Raw genomic sequence first — 9,366 nt, 5'->3', positions numbered from 1 at the left:
CTTCCCCGAGGAATTGCAATTTCATGGTTCCTAATGATGGTGCGATTACATTATCTGGATCACTTAGACTGTGGGTGTCGGGAGCGGTGCTCAGAGCCTGTCTCGGGGATGGGCAGAAATCATTCCTAAAACCAAGGGGACAAGGAGAAGGCGGGAGAATGTCTGTTGCTAATTTCCATTAATGTGCTGCTGTTTCTCACATCTCATTCAGGCATTAGTTTCAAGTTCCGATTCCTCCCAGCTCCACAATGCCTCCTTCCCCAGAACCTCACATTTTTTGCTAATAGACACAGGGTTATTTTTTGTAAAAACCTATTTATTTGCTATATTCCACAAAGTAATTTATTTTCATTAGATTTCTTGGAAATGTGGTTCTACATATCATTAGTACAAGTAATACATTTTGATTGTTGTTTCCTGAACTAACTTGTGTTATTTGATGAGTTAAATAAAATGCCTAATTGCAAAGTCTGCTATTCCCATCTTTCCCGTTTGAATGATTTATCTTGCAGTCCCTTTCTAACTGAAGGGGAGTTGTAAATCTCAGTTCGGTGCTCTGCTACAGTCTTTGTACTGTGAATATAGACACTGTCATTTTGTTTTAAATGATGAAACTTGGGAGGATCATGTTCAAGTTGCTTTTGAATTATGGGTTTTTTCCTTCTTCTTTAATTGCTCTGAGAGCTGGAGTCGCAGAGTGATCACAGACCTAGTTCCCTCACTGGCGAGTTGAGATAATCTACTCACCTCCTCACTGAGCCTCAGTTTCCCCGACCGTAAAGTAGGGAACGTATCATCCCCCTGCCTCCCCACAAGGACTGACATGAGGATTGAGTTAGGGAACCGTGGCCGGCCCCAGCAGGCATGTGATGAACCACCACCACTCCACTCATCTTGCTTAAACGGGCTGCTCTGTAACTTCATGGGGAACAAATATTATGGGGGCGAGGTGTTTTTGTTTTGTATTCTTTAGTGAGTCTTCTGATTTGGGCCTTAAAACATCTCAGGAATGCCTTAGATTAATAAAAGGAAGATATTCATTTCTTCATTCATTAAAAATATTTCATTAGGGCTGGCCCCGTAGCTGAGTGATTAAGTTTGCGCGTTCCACTGCAGGCGGCCCAATGTTTCGTTGGTTTGAATCCTGGGGGTGGACATGGCACTGCTCATCGAGCCACACTGAGGCAGTGTCCCACATGCCACAACTAGAAGGACCCACAACGAAGAATATACAACTATGTACCGGGGGGCTTTGGGGAGAAAAAGGAAAAAAATTAAATCTTTAAAAAAAAAATTTCATTAAAAAATTTTTTAAATTATTTTTTAACACTAAATATCAGCTGTGGCACCAGGGACTGAAAAACAACATTGAACCACAAAACCTGGCAATTACCTGCCGTCGGAATTCAGTCACAGAGAGACCTGAAGAGGCAAGGCAGTTTGGGTTGGTTGGCGTGACTGGAGCGTACCCACTGCCAAAGGTGCGGCAACCTGAAGGAGATTTGAGGACACTCTGGAAACATTAAATATTTATGTAGTGACTGAGAAAATGGAGACTGAGAAATTATAAATGCTGTGATAAAATGCTTTTAAATGAATTCATAACAATAACATCTATGGGCTGGCCCGGTGGCGTAGCAGTTAACTTCACACACTCTGCTTTGGTGGCCCAGAGTTCGCCAGTTCGGAACCCCGGAGTGGACCTAGCACCTCTTGTCAAGCCATGCTGTGGCAGGCGTCCCACAGATAAAATAGAGGAAGATGGGCATGGATGTTAGCTCAGGGCCAGTCTTCCTCAAAAAAACAAACAAACAAAAACAATAACATCTATACAAATTTGAAAAATGAGACATGTACAAGATCTAGTATCCATTCATTCTGTAAACAGGGCCTGAGTCCATATGGAATCTTGAGCCCTTGGTGACTGAATGGTCCCTGAGAAAGCTACTACCATCGGGGAGGGGTGGAGGAGGGAACAACAGATCTGTAGAACAGAGATTCAGTTAAGGATGGGCCACCAGTGCCTTGTGTCCCCAACTTACTGTCACATAAAAGGAAAGTACAGAAGACATATCCTACCTGGGTTCTCCCGGTAACACCGGTGGGATCCTAGTCCCCTTTTCTCCATCCCCACCACCCCCTAGTCCAAGCTGCCATCACCTCTCACCTGGACCACTGTCAGAGCCTCCTAGCTGGTCCCCCCACTTTGGCTTAGTAGGTAGTCCAAGCTCACCATAGCCACAGTGATTATTCGAAAATGAAAATCAGATCTTAGAACTTGCTGGCTCAAAACTTTTTGACTTGGCATAACCTTTCTAATCATAATTCCTTCTCATGGCCCACAAGCCCTGAGTGACCTGACCCTTGCCCCCTATCTCTCCCCTACTTCTCAATATCCTGCTCCAGCTCCCTCACCCCTTTTCTTCCTCCAACACTGCAAGCTCTTTCCCACCCCAGAGCCTTCTCCTGTGCTGTTCCCTCTGCGTGAGTGTTCCCCTTCCCCCGACTTCTGCCTGGCTAACTCCCGCCAGTCCTCCGGGTCTAGGGTTAAAAGACACCATCAGAGAAGCCTTTGCCAACCCATCCCCCAGTCTCAAGATGATCCACTTGAGTCTTTCTCAGCCTACCTTTTTCCTTGTCACCATATATAATCAAGTATTTCTTTCTCTGTTTATGTTAATGTCCACCCCACTAGGCTGTATGCAACATGCTCTTTGAGACCTGTTTTATTTCTCCATTTTGATGCCAGAATTGAGCATGGCACATAGCGAGTCCTCAGTAGATTACTATTGAACAAATGAATGAATGAATGAATGGGAAACAACTATCATTCCAGGCAACCTTCTCAGCCACAAGTTCACCACCAGGAAGTTCCCCGTGGAATTACCCTGTTCCCATCCGAAGGTGGAGGCACTGTGGATGGCTCGGGCAGAAGACACATGGGATCCCCCCTCGCACTGGACAAGAGGGAGGCTGTGAGGGAGCCCTGAGCCACCCGGCCCCACTTGGTCCCAGCACCGCGGGTGCCTCTCAATGTTTGCGGGGGACCGCCTGCCTTGGATGAAACGGTTTCCTCCAGGAGTCTCCTTTTACCCATCTAATTTGGTCACCAAGACACTCCCCCGTGTTACGAGGGAGCTGAGCCGCTGCATGAGGCTGGCCTCGTTTGGATGCACAGCACAACGAATTTGTACCGACCGAGCCTCCAGCGCTGATATTTCAAAACCTACAGTACACTAAACGTGAAACTTTTGTTCAAATTTCAAGGATTTTGATAGCCCAAGTGAATAGACACTGCCTATTGATTTTTCCCTTACAATGACTCTTGGATAACCTATTTTCTCATTTATTTTTAAAGACAGCTCATGAGATTTCATAGCAATTCTGCCCAACCTCCTAATATCAAAATCCCTCCTTGACCCTGAAAATTGTAATGCTGCTATAGATCACAGCTGCTGAATATTACCTTTTACTAAGCTGGTTAAATAAAATATGTCCAAATCACTAGATCCCACAAGCCGTGGCCTGCAAGTGTAATGATCCCGGGGCTGAGGTTCCCGCAGTTGGCTCGTCTGCCAGCCCAGCGCTCTGCCGGCCGGCACTGCAGTGCGGGAATCGAGAATATCGGCTGGGGCCTGGAATTCAAGGAGGAGGAGAAAGGGTAGCTCTGCTGGTCTTCAATGATTTTCTTGTAAAACTTTCATAAGGGAGACTTGCCTGTTTGATGTGTTCTCCACAATCAAATGCCCTCCGAGGCTGCAGCAGAGTGGCTGGAGTTTCTCCCGAGCGAGGAGGGCGCATTATTTGATGTCGGGCAAGTTCAAAACCCCCAAAGCCTTCCACGCTGGTAGGTCAGATTACACCCACGAGGCGGGGCAATGCACCACGCGCAACGTGAACAGGACCCCTGACCTGGGAAGTGTCATCTGCTCGTGCTTTGGCTGGAGAGGGGCCTTGCAGAATTTAGATCCAAGGGGGCTAGAACCCAGCCTGAGCCCCCTCAGCCTCTGTGCTTTCAGGCGCTCACCTGCGCTCCATCCACTTTAGTCAAAGGGCCTCACACATCTCTCCCCACCCAGCTGCCCAGAGGCCCCTTCCTGTCGGACTTACTTTTCTCTTTCTCAGAAGAATGAAGGACAGCACTGACCCAAGCAGGTTCCAAGGGAGTTTGAATATTTCAAAGCCAAGACTTAGATGAAAAGTCATAACCTCTGGCTTTTAGATTGTGCTCTCGCCTTACCTGGGCGGCCCCCAAGTCCAATATGGTCCTGTTTCCCGGAGAACCTCACTCATTACAGGTGAATGGAGTCTGAAATGGCTCTGACTCAGCAGAAATGTGGCCTCTTCCGGCAGTGGCCATTGGAGCCCATTTGAAACGCAGGAATCAAGAGGCTCTTGCTGGGTCCCTCGAAGCTTTGCTGCTGAGCTCTCCACCTGCCCAGGCCCTCTGACTGCTGGGCCCCACTGCCCCAGCAGGTGACAGGTCCATGGAACAGATGCAGGAAGTCTGCTGAAATCAGCACCAGGTGAGTCAAAATGAGCAAGAAATTGTCCAAAAAAGAGAAATTAATAAACAGCAGCCAGTCCCCCCGTCCACTCCCCAGTCAGGATCTGTCAAAAGAGCTAACACGTGTTACTGTCCCTTAAGCCCACCTTATGCCAGGATGACGAGCACGAGGCAGGAGGTGACCTCCTTTCCCCCACGTTCCTGGCTGACGTTGTTAATTGATCCCAGCTCTCTTTCATCCTCGGAATCCTCTTCAACCCAGCATTCCCTGCAGCCTCTGCGCATCAGTAAGGGTTGATTTGGGGGATGCAACCTATTTACCACCCAGCTCACCATCTTCCCACACCCATATCACGTGCCTGCCATTTCTCTACCTGCTGGGACCTCACACTCCCTCGCTTGCTAGCCTGCCTCTACTCCTTCAAGCTCCCACTCAAGTCCCTATTTCCTTGAAGCGTTTTGCCAACCACCTTTCTCCTCCATCTCACCAGCCACTAGAGGAATGAATGAGAGGCTAGGAGTGTGGAGACCACTAAGGCCTGGTCCCAGCTTTGTTTTAAACTAGATGGATGACTCTGGACAAATCGCTTTCCTTCTTTACGCCTCTATTTCCCCATCCTCAGAGTAATGAATAAGACTGAGATTTCTAAGGTGAATCTCAACTCCTCCATTTTGTGTAAATTCCCTTACAAGCATCACCCTCTTTGGACCATTTAATATGGCCCTTTGTTGTTTCTTTCTCCATCTATGTGAGCTCCTGGATGGCAGGAATCATGTCTGGGGCTGACCTATATTTCTCCTTGGGGCATCAAAGTACTAGAAGCCAAGTACTCAGTACCTACTGGTTGTATGTTCAGTTCCTGTGATGTTGATCCTCTCTCAAGGCAGAAGAGCCCCTAGAAAAATGCGGTGACACCAAGTTAAGCATCGTTCCAAACAGATTGACTCCATCTTCTACCCCTCCAAGGGGCTTTTGAGCCACTGCTGGGAGCTCAGGACTGTGAGCCAATGAAAGGAAAGGAAGATGGTTCAGCAGGGAGGCCAAGGCTCAGGTGCAGGAGCCAGGCTGCCTCCCTGCTCCCAGCTGTGTGAGCTTAAGCAACTTACTCAGCCTCCCTACACCCTAGTTCCCTTCCCTGCAAGCCAGGCCTGGCGGTTGGGGTAGTGGTGTGAGGACTGAATGACAGAACCATGTGACGTGCTGAGCTCTGAGCCTGGACAGTACTAAGTGCTCAGTAAAGGGAAGCAGCGATCACCGTTCTCACAGAGGCAGCCAACCCAGGACCCGCTCCGCCCGCGAGGCCTCTGGTCTTTTCATGAGACCATTACCCAGAGGGGCTTGTTCTCTCAGTTCAAGCAAGCTGACTGCCCACTCTGTGCCAGCCTCTGGGCTGAGTACAAAGGGGAGTGAGCAATTCTTGGCCTGAAGGAGGAATTAGGACATCAAGACCAGTAACTAGATGAGGTCAAACAAAGAGGTCCAAATTCTGACGGTCCCAAATGGAGGTAGAAACACCACCTCCGACCTCTGACCAACTTGTGATTGGCTCCATGCAAGGAATTCTCCCCATGGCAGAGGCGGTGCCTGGGGGAGCAGAGCCCCCTGCCCGGTGGCAATGCCACCTGTGTCTGGGAAGAATGCAGGCTTCAGGGCAATAAATTTTAGCTCTCGTTACCACCTCTCTATTCTCTTCCCTCGCTCCCTCTTGATCTTCCTCTCTCTGCTGACAACAAGATATGGTTGGCATTCGGTTGGGGATTTAAAACCAGGAGAGCTTCTCTTTCCCTTTGGGCTGGAAGCTCACTCCCTGGCTCTCTGAGGCCTCTCGAATCTGGGCGCTTGATGAGTGCCAGGAGACCGGCTCCCGAAACCGGAAGGGGCCTGCATTGTTGGCCCAAAATAGCAAATGTGTAACATGAGTCTCTTCAGGGGCCCTCAGCAGGCTGGCAGCTTCCGGTGGGTGTTCAACACCCGCCAGCCCGTGGAAGCAAAAGAGAGTGGCCCTCACTGCCACTTGAGAGAGCCCTTCTGTGTACATGACTGTTCTGTCCCTTAGCTAGATTAGCTCGTCCATCCAAAAGTAGACTTGAGCCATCCTTAGCAAAAAAATTGCATGTCCGGGTCAAATAAACCAAGCTTACACACAGGGCCCACGTGCTTCCTGAATGACTTCAATCTTCCCGTCTGGAATTTGCCGCCCCTGGATCTCCCAGGACAAAAGAGACCCCCAAACCCAAAAGGACCCTTTTTCCTTTTGGGTTTGGGGGTGGCAGCCACACTTTCCCCCACACTTGAGGCCAGAACGCGGAGTTCCAGGATGTCGCTTCTCTTCCCGGGCGGCCCCCAATTGATTACTTGTCAACTTCCAAAATGTTTTCATCTCTGGAAGAAACAATGCACAAAAAAACAGTTCTGAAAGAGGAATTAAGAGGCTTGTTAGACACGGGCCTTGGGTCAGGGTAGGTGGCCCATCTGGGGGGCCTTGGAGAACACATGCTGGGTCTTTCTTTCAGGCCAGCCCTCTCCCCTGCAGTTCCCGCTTAATGAAGCTGTCCTGCAAGCCCCTTGGAGGGCCCATATGCTCCCAAATAGTAGCAAGTGTCCCATTACCGTAAACGGCCTTTTATTTTTAAACTAATGCTATATTTGGAAAGCAGTAATCCTGGGGAAATGATACTGGGACTAATGGGGAACATATTACCTTTCATGTGTTTTTTTCATGTTTAAGGTTTCTTTGTTATTATCTGAGCAGCAACGTTCTGCACACACTCTTGGGCAAAAAATCAAAATAAGCCTTAAAGCAATAATATTTTAATAAGCATCAAATGTCTTCAATGAGATAAAAGTATTATATGGCGTTTTGATATTGGGCTTTAGTTAAAACCTCATTAAAAAAAAAGAAAATTTCTCATATGTATCGGGGATCGGGGAACAGGGATGTATTTTTAAATTCAGGTGGAGAAAAAGTTCCAGTTCAGGTCAATTATGCTAATTAAATGTCACAAACAGCTGAAATTGCCAGCAAATGGACAATATTATTTGTTGCTTTCACTGCTTTCTGTTGATCAAAAACAGCAGCTAATGACACTTGAGCCTCCAAAAGCTGGAGCTCCAGTCTGAATAAACATCGGTGCCTGGGTGCCCATCACAGCCTTGATGGCAGGACTAAGCTGTCTTCCGTCCCACATCCACCCCGTCCGCTTCTTGGGTGAGGTTTCCGTCAGCCGAATCTGCTGGCCACCTCCCTGAAACTCAGATCAGCTTGGTCACAGAGTCCCTCGTCCTGTTCCCAGCACCAACCAGGAAGTGCTGAGGGGCCCAAGTTACCAAACGAAACCAAGTCTTTGATTTCTTCACCCATGGCCAGGGACGAAGCCAGAATCACGGGCTCTTTAGAAGTGAAAGGAGGAGCCTTGGAGCTCCTCCACTTGCTTTTATAAAATGAGGAAACTGAGGCTCAGAGAGAGGAAGTGACCTGCCTAAGGGCACACAGCAAGCTAATTGCAGAGCCAAGAATAGAAGAGCAGCTTCCTGATTTCCGGTCCCGTGTCCCATGTGCTCGCCTCTCTAATAATATCAAACCGAACTTCAGGTTTCCTCTCCTCCACCCTCACAGCAAATTCCCCCCAGCTTTCTGTTGTAGTTTCATGTCAGATCTTGGTTGGGTGACATCAGCACAAACCAGCAGGACTTCCAAGTTTGAATCAGGCCACGTGGAGCATGACTTGAGTCTGTCTCTTCCCACGGCTGATCTAAACTGGGAATCAATTTTCAGTTGCAAAATGAAATGCACTTAACTTCAGATAGGTGGGACATCAAAGGGGTAGGGGGATCGGTGTTTTCAGGCTGATTCAGGGACTCCGCTGTCCTGGCTTTATCCCCTGAGTTACGATAGGAGCCCTACTCCAAGCTGCTTCTGACCTCCGTATGAATAAAGTCTCAGAAAAAGTTTGCTTCAGGAGAAGGAGTCAAAGGAGATCAGCAACCTGGTGGGAAGAGGTTGGAAGGTTTTAGACGGGGGCAGTTAAGGATGTCGTAAGGACACTTCATTTCCCATCTTACTGGGGTGGGTCCCGAAGGCTCCATGATTTCCAGGGGTCGTTGAGTGGGGCCCACCCTCCACCTCTAAATCGGAGCTGCCAGCCATCATGAAGAGAGCCACCCCGGGCCTCAGACATCCTGATTCTGCTCCTGGCTCTATCAACCGTGTGACCCTAGCGAGTTGCTTTCCCCTCTGGGTCTCAGTCTGCTGATCAGCAAAACGAGAGGGCTTGGCCTGGAAGGCTGTGAGTAGAATGGCTCCCCGGGAGCAGCTGCTGGTCTTGGGGACACAGGACAAGCCGCTCTGTTGTCGTCAGGTCCCTAGAGACATATAGGTAATTACCAGCCACAGATAGTCCTGAAGTCATATTTGGGGGCTTTGCAGGGACTGAGTTTGTCTTTGAAGCAGTAGGGTCAGAGCAAGTATCTGATTGGGTTTGCCTCCGAGTCATCAGGAAGTGAAGCCTGCGGCAGTTGAGAAGAAAGGGCGAGAGCACCTGGCAGTGGTGGGGTCGGGGAGTGCCCAGCCCAGTCTGGGCCTGGGCCAAGGGTTTGAGGCTGAAGTTGTGCAGCATTAAGGAACTGAGTCCATGCTCTTGGCCTTGCAGTGCAAAGGCCCAGACCCATGGTTAAGCGACCTGGCTGTGGGTACTGTGCACTTCTCCGTCTGCCTAGGGTTCTTCGGGTGTGCTCAGGGGGCTGGACCAGCCCTGCCCCGGGCGAGGACAGACCCAAGAGGGCTGGGCCCAAGCCTCCAAGGCCAGACCCCTCCTTGCCCTGCCCATTCTGCTCCCAGGGGAGGCCCAGGTAGGGGAGC

The 9,366-nt window shown here is 49.4% G+C and overlaps 1 long non-coding RNA gene across 1 annotated transcript; it reads right to left on the bottom strand.

Moving 5' to 3' along the window:
* Positions 1–3,305: 3,305 nt before the first annotated feature.
* LOC139085456 (uncharacterized) lies at positions 3,306–7,897 on the bottom strand. The gene is made up of 3 exons (XR_011543762.1): positions 5,350–7,897; positions 4,654–4,784; positions 3,306–4,507 (listed from the first exon to the last, which is right to left on the bottom strand). It is a non-coding gene; the product is annotated as an uncharacterized lncRNA (long non-coding RNA).
* Between the last annotated feature and the right edge of the window lie 1,469 nt (positions 7,898–9,366).

Source organism: Equus przewalskii, chromosome 1, assembly GCF_037783145.1.
Source record: "Equus przewalskii isolate Varuska chromosome 1, EquPr2, whole genome shotgun sequence".
Taxonomy (NCBI): domain Eukaryota; kingdom Metazoa; phylum Chordata; class Mammalia; order Perissodactyla; family Equidae; genus Equus; species Equus przewalskii.
Note: the sequence above shows the minus strand (reverse complement) of the source record. Positions and strands in the feature narration are given on the sequence as shown.